Below are 17,860 nucleotides of genomic sequence, written 5' to 3' on the forward strand. Positions count from 1 at the left end.
AATTAGCGCTGGGGCAGGGGAGGGGCGGAGGCCTGAGGCCGGGCGCGGATGACCGGGGACGGAGCTCGGACCACTAACGAGCGCACCGTGTCGCCGCCGGGCAGCGGGCGGGGTCGGACCGCCGGACTGGCGGCCCGTGCGGCGACCTGTGCTCGGCAGGGCCGGAGGTGTGTCACTGGGTGCTGGGAGTGCCGGGCTCGGGCTTTTTTCGTTTATTGAAGAACCAAGTTACAAAGAATTTGACGTTGACAAAGAGGGTTCGGAAATCGGAACTCCATGTAGCGCAGTCTCGGCCGCTGTGTGAATGGAGCCAGGATGGCCAGAGACGGTCGCGTTCCGTCCGCGCGCCGCCGCTGTTGATCGGACGCGCCTCACAACTGGCTGGCCGCAATCAAAACAGGCCGACGTCCGGGAGCCCCCAGTTCGCTGTCCCGGCTGCTCCGTATCGGCGGGCAGAGAACGGCCGCCCCTTCACCGCGGGGAATGAACGTCATTGAGGATTCGGAGCGGCATTTTCGTGATGTTTTACGAATGCTATGTGGAAATTAGTAATTATTTGAGTGGTATTTAGTGGTTCGTCGTGAGTATCATTTGCACATCTCTCTCGTCTCAAAATGTTCGTGTTCTTGGCGATGCAGCAACAGCGTTCAGTTTCCTGTGCCCAAAATGCTTGTTTGTTTGTTTGTTTTGTTGGGTTAGGCCCTTTCGGTCGACAAGACCATTTCAGAGCCGGAAGGATGATAGGAATTAGGGGGAGACATTGGTCTGGGCAGGCACCCTAGTGAGTCGCCGGGGCTGAGCCCGTCCAGAGGACAGGCCACCCAGCCCCAAGGCACTCACTGCACCCGGCTACGGGGTGCGCTCCCTCAGGAGCAGCGGTGCCGCTCCAAGGGAGCAGCCCGCATGAGATAAAGTTGCCTGCCCAGCCCGGAAGGGGGTTGTGGCGTGGAGGAGAAGGATTTCAGTATCCTGAGGATAGAAGCACGGACAGGTGTCCAAAATGCCATTATCACGTCTCTATATCACGAGAGAACTGGGAGTTTGTTTCTAGAAGACCCCGAAAGCGCCATGGGGTCAGTTCAAACCGGAGTGGAGGACAGTATCTAGCCCATTTATTCTATGTGCAGCAGCTACGGCGCACTTTCTAACACACTCATTGACACGCTGCTGGCGGCCGCTTGTCTGCCGCTGTGAAGTGTCATCCTCCCTTGCCCCCCCCCCCCCAAACACGGGGTTGACGCGGGGACCCTCCCCCATACACGGGTGATTTGGAGGCCGTGTTATGTGGCCACCGAGGGAGGCGGGGCTGCTACTAACCGCCGACTCGGGTAAGATATTTATCCTCCTGCGAGACTTATAACGTGTTTGGTGGTGGCCGTCCACATTCGTATTCCAGAGAGGCCGGCCGGCGAGCGGCGCTCCTCTCGTAGTGACACCACTTCATTCACCGCCGTATGTAGGTACAGTAGACTGTAGCAAAGTCCTATATACCCTACATTGGACTGTAGCGTCTGCCGTTGGGGAGATCAATATATCTGGACTCCGGACACCATACACATTACACACTACCGTTTCTCCGAAGCTATTCGGTGATTTGACAACCTTGGCCATTGCTCTGAAATGATACTCATATGTGTCGCTATGCGGCAATGGCCATAACCTGGTAGGTTTGGTCACACTTCTTGCGAATTACAATCGAAAGGGTCACGAAGGGGCTTCCCAAAGTCACATTGCATTTTGTCATAACACTGTCATGAGCGAGACGTTTATCCCATCACCTTCACCGACTTCGGATTGTGCAGATTATCCGTCCGCTGCGGCACAACACATACTTCAGTGGGCAATATACTGAAGATAACAGCAGTGAGTGACATTGCTGGAATCAAAAGACACGGCGCTTAATCTTTACATTATTATTGGTGGGCATCCCGCAACTTCTTTTCTTCCGGAAGACGTGCGATTTACTACACTAAGCTCTTACTTGCTCCATTTCAGACAGTCCTGGCAAAGGCCCCGCGGCGGCGGTGTTGGCGCGCGTGTGTCCCGGCTTTGCGTTGTTGCGTGTGCGAGGCTGACAGCGGCCCGAGGGAGCCAGTGTCGGCCCGTTTTCACGATCGATTCACGGAAACCGTAGAAACGGCGTGCGATGCGCGCCGGCGGCCGGCGGCGGTGTCCGGGCGGGGGCGGCGGCATTTGAGTGCCCCGGGCGGGGGGCGGGCGGGCCCGTCAGCCGCCGGGTCGGCAGCAGGGCGGACGGTGGTAGTCCGGGACCAGTGCCGGCGCGGTGAGCGCGCGCCGCCGCCGAACGGTGAGCGCCGAGTGTGAGAGCGCGGTGAGCGGCGGACGCGCCGGTCCACAGTCGCTGCTTCTGAAACCATCGGAGAGGGCCTGGGGCTCCCAGCCTTGAGGTGAGCGCAAGGCTATATAAACCAGGTAGAACGCTCCGGGAAAAAAGTTGGAAACAATAAATTAGTTGCGGCATTCCCTGATGACGCGAATGTGGGTCAGCGGCCGGCGGCCGGCCGCCGCTAACACTGTATGAGGAGGGATGCGCGGAACTTTTGCTTGTTGGTGATTGCGCTAGGCAGTTAAATGGTAATGTTAGGATATGTTTCGAAAGTAAATTGAACGACGCTTCGAACGCCGTCAATGAATTTGCGATACGACGACTATTTGTTTAGTTAGAGCCGGCGAACTTTTACCTTCCGACCGCGCGGGGAGGCGATATGGTGCCACACTGGCGGTTTTTACGATAGCTCAAAATTCTTTTGAGATAAAGAGATGAAATTTGACATGTCCTATCTTTTGATCAAGCTGGATCTTATGGTACAAGTCGCATATTTAAGGTACGTCAGGTTGTTGACCTATGTTGTCGCTCGTGAGCCTCTGCACAGTCCAAAAACAACGCCATTTCTGAACACTCAGTGCCAAGAAATCCTTCACAGAAAGATGACACTTGGCAGAAAGAAGAGCTGTCGGTTTCTTACCGTTCGTATGTGTCGTGTTTTCACAAGAGTTTAGTAAGGTCAGGTCCGTCACGTGACCTCCCCTCATAACTCAATAGGTTTACTATCATAGAAGCGTTTATCAATCGCCGGAAATCTTAGCCAATCCCACTGGACACTGGATCCATACCCACATGGGGCCCTCCTGACTGGCCACTCCCTCTGAAATCCACAATAACATTGGGCTGCAGCCATGGTTATGTATTAATGCTTTTCACTAACAGAAATACAACTTCAACCAGCACAGTGTACGCCGCCACAACAGTCCGACCCACGTCCCTGATATCGACTAGCTCCCGGCCGGATGCACATACGCGGAGCCAATCAGTCCGAATGTGACCTGCAGCTTACAATTGCTGTGTCGCATGGCGCATCATGGCACAGGACGATTCCTAGCAGCTGTCGGCTGGAGTGGAGAAACAGCACGTTGCGACACACCGCGCCGGCGACAGAGCTCAGCAGGGCTGGTTGGAGGCTGGAGCCGGAGGTAAGGGCGGACCAGGGTTGTGCTTGACTCATGAGTCGAGTCAGAAATTTGACTCAACTCTGACTCAAATGAGTCAGATTTGAGTCGAGTCGGATAAATTGTTGAGCTGTTGAGTTGAGTCAGAGTTGAGTCGGACAAAAATATTAAGGCGTTGAGTTGAGTCAGAGTTGAGTCAGTAAAATAACTTTTGACATTGAGTTGAGTCAAACATTTAGGAACATGAGTCAGCTGACTCAACTTTCCAGAAACAAGCTTTTCATCCCCCCCGTCCCCCCCCCCCCGCTTAATAACTTCGCCCTGGCCCTGCTGCCGGACTTTTTCACCCCCCCCCCGCTCAACGGCTTTTTTGTCTGAGTCAATTTTGAGTCAACTCACTTGACTCAACAAAAAATTTGAGTCAAGTTTGAGTCGACTCATATTTTCATTGAGCCGCTTGAGTCATGAGTCGAGTCAAGGGGAAAAAATCAGCTCCTTGTTTGAGTCAGAGTTGAGTCAGGGCTTTCTGAGGTTGAATGATGAGTCGAGTCGGCAAATTTTTTTGAGTCGAGCACAACCCTGGGGCGGACACAGGCACAGACATTGCAGGACAAATAACAGGATGTCAGTTAGGGATATAATTCAAGACGAATGATTCAAGACGGACTGAAATAATACACATTTTGCTCACTTGGATACCAACTTCAAACTTGACGTTTATGTATAGCACCACGGAAACAATGGGCACACCGGAAAGAAACAAAAGATGAGGGTTTTTCAACTCAAGGAAGTAAAACAGCCCGAAGTGCAGACAAGCACATACTTTTGGTAATAGCTATCAGAGGCCTCTTGCACCAAAATCCTCTTGCACCAATGCTTGGATTATTTTGCATCGTATACCCAGTCCAAGTCTCAAATGTAACAATTTGAGTGCAAAATTTAGCAAGCACATGTAGGATTATGTATTGGGCTATTGCAAACAAATTTACCACCGCTAGATTAGCTTATTCTGAAACCGGTTTTTCGATTTTACCTAGCTAGGTAGTTTGGTGCAAGAGGCCTCAGCTGTCCTACTCCTCTTCTCATCAACTACTGGACACATTTGAAGCATCATATATAGCACCAATGTCCATAACCAAAGCTTGCAAGTAGTTTTAACTTTTATGAAGCCAAGGGAAATGTGCCTACATCATGCATGTAAACTCAAAATTACACATATGCATGACAAAGGAAGCTTGTGTAAAGATAATAGTTGACAAAAGCATCTCATGGTTAAAATTATTCAAAACTGCACACAGGGCAAACATAAAAAAGCAGCAAGTGTACTGTTATGTTATGCTAAGAAATAGTCCAAAACAAAATACAATCTTTTCATGTTTGAACTAGTTGTTCTTCTATGCCCCTTCATCCATATCTTGATGACAGATGGGCTGTTACTGTAGGCTGATGAAGTGACACTTGATTGCCTTTGTGCGAGTTTCAGTTGCAGCCTCCTAGGTACTGCACTGGAAAGCAGATTGAATTGAATGCCTCTGAAAAGGAATATAGGCAAAGTTAGCTGTAGTAGTGTCAATGATAATAGGCATGACATTTTTGTCCTTTGACATACCTACATTTGTTGAAATACAAAAAGGTACAAAATAAATTGGTTTGTTTCAAGACACCACACTGCACAAAGTCGCACCAGACATTACACAGGCATATGAAATTGGTACACATAAAACTTGATGATTAAAAAGGTCAAAACTAGCAATAATAATTGAAGTAAAAGTTACAATCACACACAATCATTTGATTTAAAATGACTTGACATTAGTTACAAGACGCAACGCTCCTATTCACTTAAGAAAAGCTTTTATGCTTTCATTATCCTCCACATATCAACCAGCTTAATACCAGGCTGTGCAATAGTGGGTACATAACCCCATGTTGCCATTTTATTAGAGCAAGTGGGGTTACAACAATAATATAATGCTAATGTCAACCCACATCTGCAACCCGTACTGCAGTTTCAATCACCTTACAAGAACACCTTCTGGCAGTTTGATAGGCAGAATGGTCATTACTACTTTCTCCTCATATTCAACACATATTCCCTTTATACAGATACAGTTTAGACCTGGTTATGGCAAGCATTTTCGAGAAAAGATGTGATAAAAGTTCAAGACAAAGGTCGAGAGAAACAACACCAACATAAAACACCAAATATGTAGCAGTAATACTATCAAATTCATGAAAATATATACATGAGTCGATCAGAAATTCACTGTAGATTTCGAAAATGGTGTCAAATGCCACTCAAATACCCCCATTCGCATGTACGAAGCAATAAAACACTGACCTCCAGTTCCGCGTGCCATTCTCCATAGGCCACTGTGTATTAAATAACGCGTTCACTGATCGCAAAAAAATGAGACCCACATATGACGCGTTTGCTACCAGCCAATCAGCGCTCGAGATGCCGAGCGCTGATTGGTGGAGAGAGCCGTCGTCAGCAGTCCATTACATGTCGTTTTCCCTGAACATGTGCGTGAGCAGCTGATGCTGCTCACGGGTTGTTGCCATTTTTCGTAATGCTGAAGGCACGGGAGCGAACCCCCCTGGGTGAGCGGATGGGCCTGGCAAGTCTGTCCGAAATAGCTGAAGTGTTTTTATATCGTTCTTTGCGCAGGGTCGGCTTCCATTGAGCAGTCGCTCTATCGTTTAAATTGAACGCCAAATATAAAAAAACACATTTAGTCATCCTTTGGAATAAGAAACTTCTGCATGTTCGATGTGAAGTTGCAATGCTGCAACTTCACATCGCTCTGTACCAGAATTTATCCAGTGACAAAGAGTTACAGAAAGTTCCCGGTCCAGGTATGCAGCTGTTTGTCTCGAATTATAATTTATACGGGCTACCTGAGACGATTACGTGATCTGTCGAACTCTGAAGGAAATACGGATATCTCGTATTAATTCCGGTGATGATCATTCCCCGTTAGTAGCAAGTAGCAACCTAATGCTTGTATAGGGGAGATCCGTGTAAGACGCCCAGGGTCGGTAAGAGGCCCCATCGCTTTTTTTTACCAAACCAATAATGTTATTTATTTTTTAATGTTCTGGTAAAGCAGAAGCCTTCTTGAAACAACAACTCACGAAACCTGAGGTATCAGGTGCGTCGCAGCGACTTTTGGTAAGCCTGTTTCTGTTTTTGCCCCTTTACTTGCTAGATATATGCATCATCACCCTTATATATCTGAAAAAAACAATGGCTATCAAATGCAGTCTTATCTCATCGAAATTGTCACAATGTTAGCTTCAGAATAGACCATGGCCCTGTTCATGAAGTCTGCGGCCGCTGCGGCCGGCCGCAGGCTCTAAGCTCCGCCCATTTTTGAAACGTCATCACTCTCTCGGCCGCAGCAGCGTTCCATGAACAGCGTCTGCTGCCGAAATAGTTTCCGACAATTGTTTACAACTGAAGCACACCGGTAGATAATTTGTTTACAAAATCGTCTCCATGACAACACGGCTTGCGCCTATTTGACTTCAGTGCGCCAAGTTCAGTGCAATTAGTTTTCTTGAGGCTCGGCCACTGAACTCGGCTCGGCGGTCGCTGGATTGCGGCCGCAGAGATCGCAGCGGCCGCAGCAAGATGACGTCATACATTTGTCATACTACATGAGCCCCGCCCCTTTTTGTGACGTAACAACCCGGCTGGCCGCAGCGGCCGCAGCGACCGCCGGGGTTCATGAACAGGGCCCATGTTCTGGTGCGCTGCAAATGTCTCATAAACCATAAATATTGTGGACGTTAAAACACTGCATTTTTTTAAGAGGCCCTCCCTTCGAGGATGATAAAACGCCCCCCGATAAAAAACGCCCCCGATGCTAAAACGCCTGCACCTGCGGCAGGCGTGGCATTCTTTTTTCAAGGAGTTTGTTTTTGTTTCTTTTTTATGTTTCTTTTCTTAGAGGTAATAGGTACAATTTTCGTTGGTGATCAGCGTTTGGTTGTGCTAGTTTTCGCATTGTTCGAGCGCTTTGGAAGTGTTATTGGTTTCGATAACACCGTATTTGCTTAGCTTTTCGAAATAAAAGGCCTTGCAGCTGTGTTCGCAAAGCGTCTTTTACAAGTCGACTTGACTTGTAAAACGCCCGAGGGGGGGGGGGGGGCGTCTTACCATACCCATAGTGTAAGAGGCCCTTTTGCAACTTTTTCCAAAATGTTAAAGTTTACGGTTTGTGTACCCCCTAGATTCATTTTGAATGCAAATATGTATGGGAAAATGATGCATGCTCACAGCGCATGCACACGTTAGCTCTTAAATATTATCAGTTGTCTAAAAATAGCAACTGAGCTTAAGGGGGGGCCTCCTGCACCACTCTCCCCTACTCCTTTGTTAGCTCTTGATGATTGGTTATTGTATTTTTGGACCTTGCACGATGTTATGGCACGTAATGTGACTTTCCTGTGGCTGCTGGTCATTTGAGGTCATCGAGTACAGGCATAGGTATCGTCAGCAACTCCTCATTAACTTGAGGTAACGAGTCGGGAAAGGCACCAATAAACTGAATGAGGCGCTGGGTCATGGGATGTGCAACGCGACCTACCTGAATAAACCTCCAACCGACTTTGACCTGACCTGATCTTGCACTTGGTTGCCATTTGAGAAGGCCTTTCCTTAACAAGATAGGTATGTACCATAGACCCCTTTAAACAAAAAAAGGGGTTTAAAGGGGTCTATGTATGTACCTATCATGTCATTCAACGCGTCTCTATAACGCTCGCAGTGGTATCTACCAGGATCCTGGATCTGCGCCCGTTCGTTCTGTTATTTGCCAATAGGTACCGGAGCCCGTTCTTTGACCTGACCACAAAGGTCACTGGTTGACCTAAGACATGAGAAAGTAAAGATTTTCAGTCGCTTTGTGTCCTGACGGCTGACACGGTTGTTAGTTCATAGGATAGGAAAGCTGTAGCTTAATGATTGACAAATTGACGAAGGGGGTCTATCCAGCCCTCCCTCACCACCTGGAGCGCACATACCTAAAAACACATGTAGATCTGGCTATATTATAGTTAACGGTGTGCTCAAGTCATGATGCACTGCCATGCCTGAGTCGTACATAGCAAATGCTAGGACGGCAGGACAACAATGCTGCACGGAGCAATACGCTGGCACATACATAAGTAAATGGCACTGGCACATAAGTAAATGGCATTAGTCTGCACGAGGAATTTAATTGTAAAGCCAGATCGCATCCTACCTCCTGGCTTATACCTGCCGTGCTGTCCTCACTAAATCACCAGAAGAGCATGAGCGCGTCCGCTGCTCGGGCTACTTTGAACGGCGTTCCAGAAAATGACACGCTCCGTTCACAATATCCAGACAGTGAATCCCATTTCAAACACTACCGCCGTAAGATATTCCATATATTTGTGTCTTAGCGTATCATTTAAGTCTTAGCTATGAAGTCGGATCTTTTTGAGCTTCAAAACCCCTCGGCCTAGCTTTGTCTGCACGGCTCCTGAGAGCTTTGATCTAAGAAACGTGGCGTATGATGTAATGTAGATTTGCGTTGTGCAAGTCATTCCTGAAGAAAAGCTGTCGTGTCAGAAAAGTTGATTTTTCGGAAAGGCTGTCTCGGGGCTGCGGGCCTATTACATTCCCAAAAGGATTGCTCATATCCTCAACTCATTCACTTTCAAATGAATTCCGGTCGGCGCGTTCTAAAGTGGCATAAGAAAGAACAAGCAAATAAACGCTGTTTCGTTTCAGATTTCAGACATTAGAGAGAGTAAGACACTTCCTTTCCTTTCTTTACCGATACCACCTGTACCATTCTCCATGTCACCTGCCACTTGCCAGTGCCTCACACCTGAACCATTTATAGACCTAATTCCGCAGGGCGCGCTGAGAGCTCTGCATCTCTAGCACTGGCATTATCGTATGATTGTGGTTGCGGACTAAAGAAGCACACCTGCTTGATAGTGTCCCTTTTTATAGGTGGCATAATCTGTCTTTCCACATAGCGGTAGGCATAAAGTATCAGCTTCATACTTACTTTATAGGCTCAACCATTTGTAATAGCGTTAAAAACGTTTTTTTTTTGCATTTCTGCGACGTTAAAACTACTGAAAAGCTTTTGCACGCCATGCACCATGGCATGCCGCGTAGGCTGTTAATACATGCTTATATTAATTTGATGCATATGTTACAGGCCGTATGAAAACTCAGTCCGTTTGCAAACGGCCTGGCCCGATTCAGGTCGTTTGCAAACGGTCTGGACAGCCCAGTCAGTATGCACGCGGACTGAAAAGTCAGGCCGTTTGAATATGGGCTGAAATTCCAGGCTGTATGCAAACCGCCTGAAATTTCAGGCCGTTTGCAAATCGTCTAGGCCGTATGACAACTTTCCAGACACCAGGCCGTTTGCAAACGGTCTAGGCATTTTGAAAACAATCTGGTCTGCATAAAGTTACAGCTGGACAATGTAGGATTTGTTGAAGCACGACCGTTTCATGACATTACATGGCACCATGAAATCCTGAGGTGCATTTGGCATCCGGAAAAATATTGTCACTCGGATATTCTCCGTCGGAAAATTATTGTTGAGCGCTTATCTTCAGCATGTCTCGTTATCGCGATACCGTTCGTGATCCCCGATGATTCTCGCTAGTTCCGGAAAATTCTCCCTGATTTTCCGGATGACGAATGCAGGCCTGGTCAGGAAGAGATTAGCAGAACTGAGACCCGGCCCGTATAGCGCCCGGTCGACCTGGGCTTCCTCCGGACTTCAAAGTTTCGCCTTCCACCGCAATGGTCAAGTATTGCCGGCGTACGCCACCGGCCAGCCGCCGGCGGTCGACCGGGCGCGGTGAGGACTCTAATGTGAACCAGTGGCGCGGAAACTTCTTCCAGACTGGGGGGGGGGGGGCTGAACCATTATAGAGATCAACCTAGGGTACCCCCAAATCTAGTTTTCTCAGGTCGGTTTTAGGCCACTTATTTTTCAGACCTTGGCCTTTTCAACAAAAAAAAAAAAAAAAACACGAAAATATTTGCAAAAAAGTCAGGTATTCCGTCTCAACTGAGTGAAGAAACTACCGTTTTGGCAACCTGGAAAAAAGGTTTTAATCTGCCAAATGAGTTGCCTGAGGTGAATGAATTTTATGAGCCAGTGAAAGAGGTGAATTTTTTCACTTACATGCTTTCTTCCTTTGTGACCCACAACCCCTAATTTGGGGAGGACAAGCTGCCCCAACGGCTCCTGACCTCATGAAAGTTGTGGGGCACCGCCCCCACGGCCCCAGAGCTGTGGGAGCAAGCTTCCCCCACTGCCCCCTCCCCGGTTCCCGCGCCTATGTGTGAATATATGAAATTATGTTGGTAGATTTCCGATTTCGATTCCTCCAGCTGGGGGGGGGGGGCGGGGGAGGGCTCAAATACATTACGAGCCCCCCAGCCGAAAAGTTGGGGGGGGGGGTTCAATCCCCGCTAGCCCCCCCTCCCCCCCCGGCTCCCGCGCCACTGATGTGAACTCTGATGTCCATTGCGCGCTTCGGCGTTTTATGCCGCAAAATAATCGGTGAGTCTTGTAGTGATACGTTTCACCAGACCTCACCAGTAGTGGCTTCACCAGGCTCCATCAACTGGATGGCCGTACACAGGCGGACCGTGAACTTGTATAATTACGAGCGAGCGAGCGCAGCGAGCGAAGCGAAGTCTTTTCAATAGTCAGAGAAAAATCTCAGTATGAGCGGCCCGGCCCGGCCCGGCCTGTAACGCTTTTGAGAGGCTTATATCTCAGCAACCGCTGGACCGATTGGCCTGCGGTCTTTTTTGCTGGGTAGCCCCATCCCTTCTACCCCGTAATTGACTACTTTTGATACAATATCTCAGTGACCGTCGTGGCACGTGCCACGTGAAAAGCCAAGGGTGTTCAAGCTGTTTTGCAAAAGTAGTGATTTTGAGAGGCTCATATCTCAGCAGCCGCTTGGGCGATTGTCTTGCGGTAATTTTTGTAGGGTAGCTGCACCCCTTCTACCAAAGGTCGGATACTATTGATCTATGTGAGTGACCCCCACTGCACGTGCAAAATACAAAAAGAAGAGGTGCCAAATTTGTTCCCATTTCAATAACTCGGTAATTACTGGGGCGATTTCGCTGAAACTTGGCATACAGGTAGGCACCCACCAGGCAATGCATTCCCATGTGTTGCGGTCGGGGTGCTACTGCACGTGCGCACGTGCAGGGGGCGCTTCCAGATCTCGAGAACGGCTGGGCCGATTGAGCTCAAATTTGGTACACGGTTTGGGACCGGTTAGTAGGGTGCCGTGCGAAAGTCAGTTTGGACCCCGTCTGCACGTGCGCACGTGCAGAATGCCGTTTCCAGATCTCAGGAACGGCTGGGCCGATTGCGTTCAAATTTGGCACACTGCTAGCGACCGGTTGCTTTGCACAAGCCCGTTGGAAGTACCCTCTCGCCCTTCCGCACGTGCAGGGCTCACTATCTCGCTCGCTCGTTCTTCGCCCAAAGGCGTTTTACTGGTAGTGGTCAGTAATATTGTCGAAAAACGGCCGGGCCGAGCATCAGCACAGTAAGAAAATGTTCGACGTATGTAGACGAGTCATTCGGCATGGAATGCGCAAGCATTCATATGGATGCAACCTGATCATCGACCAACCTGGATCCATTAAGTTCAATCTTCAGAGGCTGTTGTACTTCGCCAGACCGTTTGAAAACTGACTAGGCCGTTTTCAAACTGTCTAGGCCGTTTCAAACTGCCTAGGCCGTTTTCATACGGCCTGATATTTCAGGCGGTTTGCAAACGGCCGGCTTTTTCAGGCCGTTTTCAAACGGCCTGACTGGGCCAGGCCGTTTGCAAACGGACTGGGTTTTCATACGGTCTGTAACACATACATAGTAAGTAATTGTTTGACTGTCCCTGATCTCTATGCATTGTACATTGTATATGATAAGCTTCCGTTCAGGTGAACAGCCTTTCCAGCCTGCATTGCCGCGCTCCCATATATACAGCCGCGGGTGTCAGCGTCCCCGGTGTATCCGGCGACCTGTCAGTACAGCCGCGGGCGGCACGTCAGTCCCTTTTGTCCCGCTCCCGCCCGGTACGTCACTGCCGGAGGTGCATCGTCCGTGTGTGCGCGTTTAATGCGCGCCTGACGCCGGGAATTGTATCGGGTGGCAAACAGAGAGACACAACAGTCAGCGGCGGGCCTGGAGCTGTTCTGTGACAGGGAATGACGCGCCGTGTCCGCCGTCTGTACCCTGTGTGAGTGCCCCATGGGAATACACAGAGGTCGGCGCGGGCCTCATGGGGCCTGCACCGTGTCCAGCCGTCTTCAAATACAAGACATACCGAGAACGGGACAAAGCGTTATCATAACAGGGCGAACCACCAGCTCCCGTCCTGCTTAGGTCATAAGGGCCTGAGGACAGCCTACAACTATACAACATTTCGAATGGGTATTTTTCGATCGTCACCCCTTAGAGGGTTTTTATCCGGACAAGGAGGTGGAGGACGGATGCAAGGGTCCACTCTTCCTTCAGGACACCTGCTCTCGTCACGTCAAACCCAAGAGTCGGCCTTCGTAGTTATCGGAACTCTTGTCGGACTTTGTGCCCAATTTGTGTCCAGTTGGCTCCGCGGCATTCCTTCCGTCGCGTTGTGCGGGTGCGTAGTGCTCGTCTTTTCGTTGGAAACTACATATATGTATAGGACCGGACGCTGATCACTAGGGCAGTGGGCATTCATATGGGAAATGGCAATTATTGGCTTGCACGCAGTTATTTCTAATTTCGCTTTTGCTGAGAAGTTGGTGAAAGCTTTCGATTGGTGCTTGAACAGCCTCTACAATTATGGGACACGTTCGCTTTGAAAAAAAACATCCATTATGTGGTGCTTATTGATCTTTTTGTTGTTGTGGTCTGCCAAGAATATGCCCGAGTAATTCACAGCCAGCGCACCTACTGAACAATCGACGAGGAAAACGGTTTGTTCATTTCGCTCGTAAGTTCTTACAATAGGTACCCGTATGCCAGAGCATGACTTCGGCACTTCGCACGTACTTGCTTACTTTACTTTTTTCGCACGGCACAGTCATGAAGACACCTGTGGAATACTGATCGACTGATGGGTGACGTGACCTTTCCGCTTCGGTCATGAATTTGACCTGGGCGGTTAGTTCATTTTTGGTGTCAGTAATCGACACAGGCAGCGGAACGGGGAGGGCACTGGGGCACCGTGCCCCCTTTGATTTTGGCATTTTAACATTAGCCCTATGGGCGTTGCATGGAAAGAATGGGACCAAAAGTCGGCAGTGCCCCCCTTAACCCTATTCCTGGCGGGCTCCGCCGGGACAAGAAACTGGCGGGGGGGGGGGCCGATTCGGCCCCCCTTCAGATCTCAAAAACTACACATCGCAGCGACAAACGGCGAACGGCGTTTGATAGGTCGTTTAAAGATCTACAACTTTTACAAAAAAAACATTTTCAGGTCAGGTCAATATTGAGGTCACCAGAGGTCATCAACGATAAAATGTTTTGGAATTAGTTACCTATATAACTTTCAAACTAAGAAACATAGAGACATAAAACCAATACATTTTTTGTTGCTCTCGCCGAGGCGATGCGGAATAAGTATGTGATGACCTTCACAGGTCAATTTAAAATTTGACCTGAGGTCAAGGTCAGGTCATTCATCAATGAGGTTGTGGGGTATGGTCATGCTGCATACCAAACGACGCGCCTTGACCAGGCGAGCAGTTTGGTACCACTTACAAGTCTTTAGCACCATCATGTCGTGATTTATTGACAGAAAAACGATTTATGACGTCACATGACCTCAGATGACCTTTGCCAGTGCCCCTGTCGATTAGCGGCACCAGGATCATCACCGATGAGATAATCTTCCATAATACTGAAAGAACTGGGTGGTTTTGACTCGTTTACACGAAGCAGGAGGCGTTTCAATATTTTCCCATAGGCTTGCAATGTAAAGGTCACGAGTCTGGCCTGACCTCAGGTCACAGATATGAAAATTCTGAGATATACAAATTGCACATACTGGTACCCTAACTAAAGCCTGAAGAGAAGAAATTGATCGGTCAAAAACTCTAGCTCTGGCGTGATTGCAAACTTTTCTGAGGTAGGGTCACCAAACCGCCTCTGGTGACCTGACCTGAGGTCAGATCAGCTCAAAATTTTCAGAAATGTTGCGTAAAAGCCTTTTAGAAAAAGTCAGAAAATTTGAGCTTCCTAGCTCAAAGCGTTTGGGAGATACAACCAAAAAACCTCAGGGGGGGGGGGGCTCCTGAGGCCCCCCCCGCCAGGAATAGGGTTAATTGAGGGTGTTCCGCCGCTACTGGTAATCGAGCCGTATTGCCAAAGCATCATCAGAAAAGTCACCAGAAGACTTTCGATGTCATCTGGTGACTTGACCTTTGATTCGACCATGCTCTCAACAAGCTTGACCTCATGACCTGATGACCCGATGAATTCCACTTGCTGTTTAGCTCTATTACGTGGCCCGAGGGCGGAATCATGAAGTGGCGTAAGAACGCACCCTCCCCATTACGTTTCAATCGGACCTCAAACGGCGCGCGTGGGCGTGGGTTAGTGCCGAGTTCCACAGCAGTGCTTCTATGAGCTGATGCGCTGAGTCACTTCCCCTGACGTCTCAATCGGCGGCCTCTCCGTCTCCATCGGCAGCCGTTCGGCGCTGTGAGGTGTATCTGATCAGTCCGCCGATGTGCCCCCGATCTCTGACCGGCCGGTAATGGCCGCAGTGTCCGTTTGACCCGAGCAGTCTGGTGAGAGGCGCTCCGTCAGCTGGTGGAGCGGCCGAAGTCCGAACCGTTCCCGAGCCACAGCGGCGACTGGCCGGCGGGAACTGAGTCCGCTCTGTGAACAGGGACTCTGGAGTGTGACCGCCTGCATGTGAACAGTGCTCCTCCAGTCTGGAGTTGTTGTTCAGGAGCACCTGTCGTTGGCACCGACAGGCTGGCGTCAGACGTTACCGACAGCGCCTCTGTCGTCGATGCGTCACATTAGCTGCTGGCTGCGACTGTCAATGGCCGCGCTCCGTGACGCCGCCGCTCTGTAGTCGGACCTGTTGTCACTGCGCCGGGACCGACACCAGCACCCCCCCCCCCTCCGCCCAGAGGGAGCCGGATGGAGGCGGGGCAAACGACCTTGACTTCAGCGGGTCGGCGGGGCACGTTCAAACCGCCTCCGACTGTCACGTGCTCAGCTGGCGCCGAGGGTGTTCGGATCGCTCTGTGACAGCACCCCGTCCGCCGTGGCCAGGTCATGTTCACATTGCTCAGACGGCTTAGTATGATCTCGGGGCGTTCACAGGCTCTTTTCTCTTGGCCTTGCTGAGGTCATGTTCTTTGCTAATGGCAAGCCTCAAAAAGTGTCAACAAAGCACTGATTCTTTTCTTAACCGGCTCAGACTGTGCTCAGAATGATCTCGAATGGGTTCACAACGATCTTAGCTGTTCAATCCTTCATATTGTAGAATCAAAATTATAATGAAACTCGGAATCGGGTGTCTGCGCCGACACGGCCGTCTCCCTCCCAGAAGTGATGCGGCGCACCGTCTCAACTCCCGGCAGGCGGGCGGACAGCCAAAGCGCGCCGCGCCGCTCTGCGCTCTGCGCGATACCACCAGCTCTGGTGGCGTCACTGATCCCTAAACTGGTATCTCAATCTTTGTGTTCACGAGGCGCGATTATCCGGCGCTGTTCCAGTGCCGCGGATATGTGTTCAGCGCCGTCACCTGACCCGAGCGCGCTCCCCTCCCCTCTGCCCCCCCCCCCACACACACACTCCCAGCACACGCACGTCAGCTCGCCTGGTGGAGCCAGGTGGAGCGGGGCGGGGCAGAAACCCGACCGGGTCAGGTCCGATCGAACCCAGCAGTAACCAACAGCCTTAGTCCAGCCTACTCTTGACCAGAGCCATAGCTACTGCCAGAGCGTTCCTCAGAACTAAGCATTTGCCGCTTTTTTGTGAACCATGCACGCTATGCCTGCAGCTAAAGACCCATTCTGGGATTTTTAAAATTTATATACCCAAGCTAACATGCGCATACTATTATGACTAAGGCAGCCTCGGCGCTCTTGCTGGTGAGTGCTGAGTGGTGAGCGTCCCGCAGCCTCCAGAGCGGGCGGCCCGACCACCGTGCTCGCAGGGAGGAGTGATCCGCACTGTGGATCGGATCAGCGCGTCAGAGCATTTCTGGTACATTGTGTGCTCTCTGATCCGCCGGGGACGGCGCAGACTGGTCCAACATGAGCTGAGCTCCCGGCGCCGCCCGGACCGGCCGGCTGCGCGGCTTCCGGCGCCTGTCGGGCGCTCTCACGCCATAGAAAACCCTCCTGAAAATCAGCAGAGTATGCAGTGACGCCATCAGGACCAGTGGCCAGTGGGCACGTGGGATTTTTGGAAAGGATATCGTGCAGGCGTGATTTAGGTACTAAATAAATAGGTCCGGCATTTGTGGTGAATGGTCTTATGTGGTAAGTAGTAGCACGAGTAATTATACCTACTGTATGTACGTAATCTTTTCGTACCCACCGTTCACTCGGATGTATCTTTGTAGCATAAAGTGGACTTTTTACACGGATTTATTGGTTATCGTCTGTCTGCATCCTTTCAGTCAGCGTTTCCAATTAGGAATAATAACAGTTAGATTATGATACTTGCCCAAAAATTACACCAGTTTCCATGACGGAGGATGAAAAGCACTTTGAAATCGATCGCAAAGCGATTAGGTGCTAGCTGATTAATAAAAGAGCTTGTTAGGTATGTACTCCATACGTGCTTTTGACGTTGACCAATTTAAGGTTAGGTGCGCTAAAGAAAAAAAGGAACGTCATCGGCTTACGTGTAGATGTAAACGGTTAAGGAATCAGATTGATCAGGTATGACCCATTTTTTTAATCCAATGATTTCGAAAGAAAACACTTCGGCAAAGTGACCCAGTACCTAAAAGAACAGGCCAATTCCATTTCCGCACATGCGCACTGTGTTCAGATTTGGTATGTACCAAAAGCGCACGGTGTTGGTATAGAGCTGTCCTTCGCCTTATCGCTCCTTTCTGAGCAGTTCCAGTGTATCGCATATCTCATATTATTGATCAGAAGACACTCGACCCACCTGCGAACCTCCTCCGCATGATTGCTCCAAATTCACAAAAGAATCTAATATACCGGTAGGCACTGGCATCCTTAATAACAGGTCAGCAGGCGTGTGCGCCGGAGCCGCGATTCAATATCTGCCGCATCGGGAACCGCTCTCGGGAGCCGACTACATTGGAGTGCAGTTGTCTGTGCACGGATGCCACGGAACGATTGTTTTTATTTCCTAGTAGTTCGTGG

The 17,860-nt window shown here is 49.8% G+C and overlaps 1 protein-coding gene across 1 annotated transcript in view; it reads left to right on the forward strand.

Moving 5' to 3' along the window:
* The first annotated feature begins 2,258 nt into the window (after positions 1-2,258).
* The window catches only part of LOC122394427 (dopamine receptor 1-like), a 43,676-nt gene continuing 28,074 nt past the window's right edge, over positions 2,259-17,860 (forward strand). The window contains exon 1 of the mRNA XM_043391299.1: positions 2,259-2,408. The gene's annotated coding sequence lies outside the window, so the exon portion shown is untranslated. The remainder of the gene's footprint in view (positions 2,409-17,860) is intronic.

The sequence above is a fragment of the Amphibalanus amphitrite genome, unplaced genomic scaffold (genome assembly GCF_019059575.1).
Source record: "Amphibalanus amphitrite isolate SeventyFive unplaced genomic scaffold, NRLGWU_Aamphi_draft 000591F_arrow, whole genome shotgun sequence".
Taxonomy (NCBI): Eukaryota; Metazoa; Arthropoda; class Thecostraca; order Balanomorpha; family Balanidae; genus Amphibalanus; species Amphibalanus amphitrite.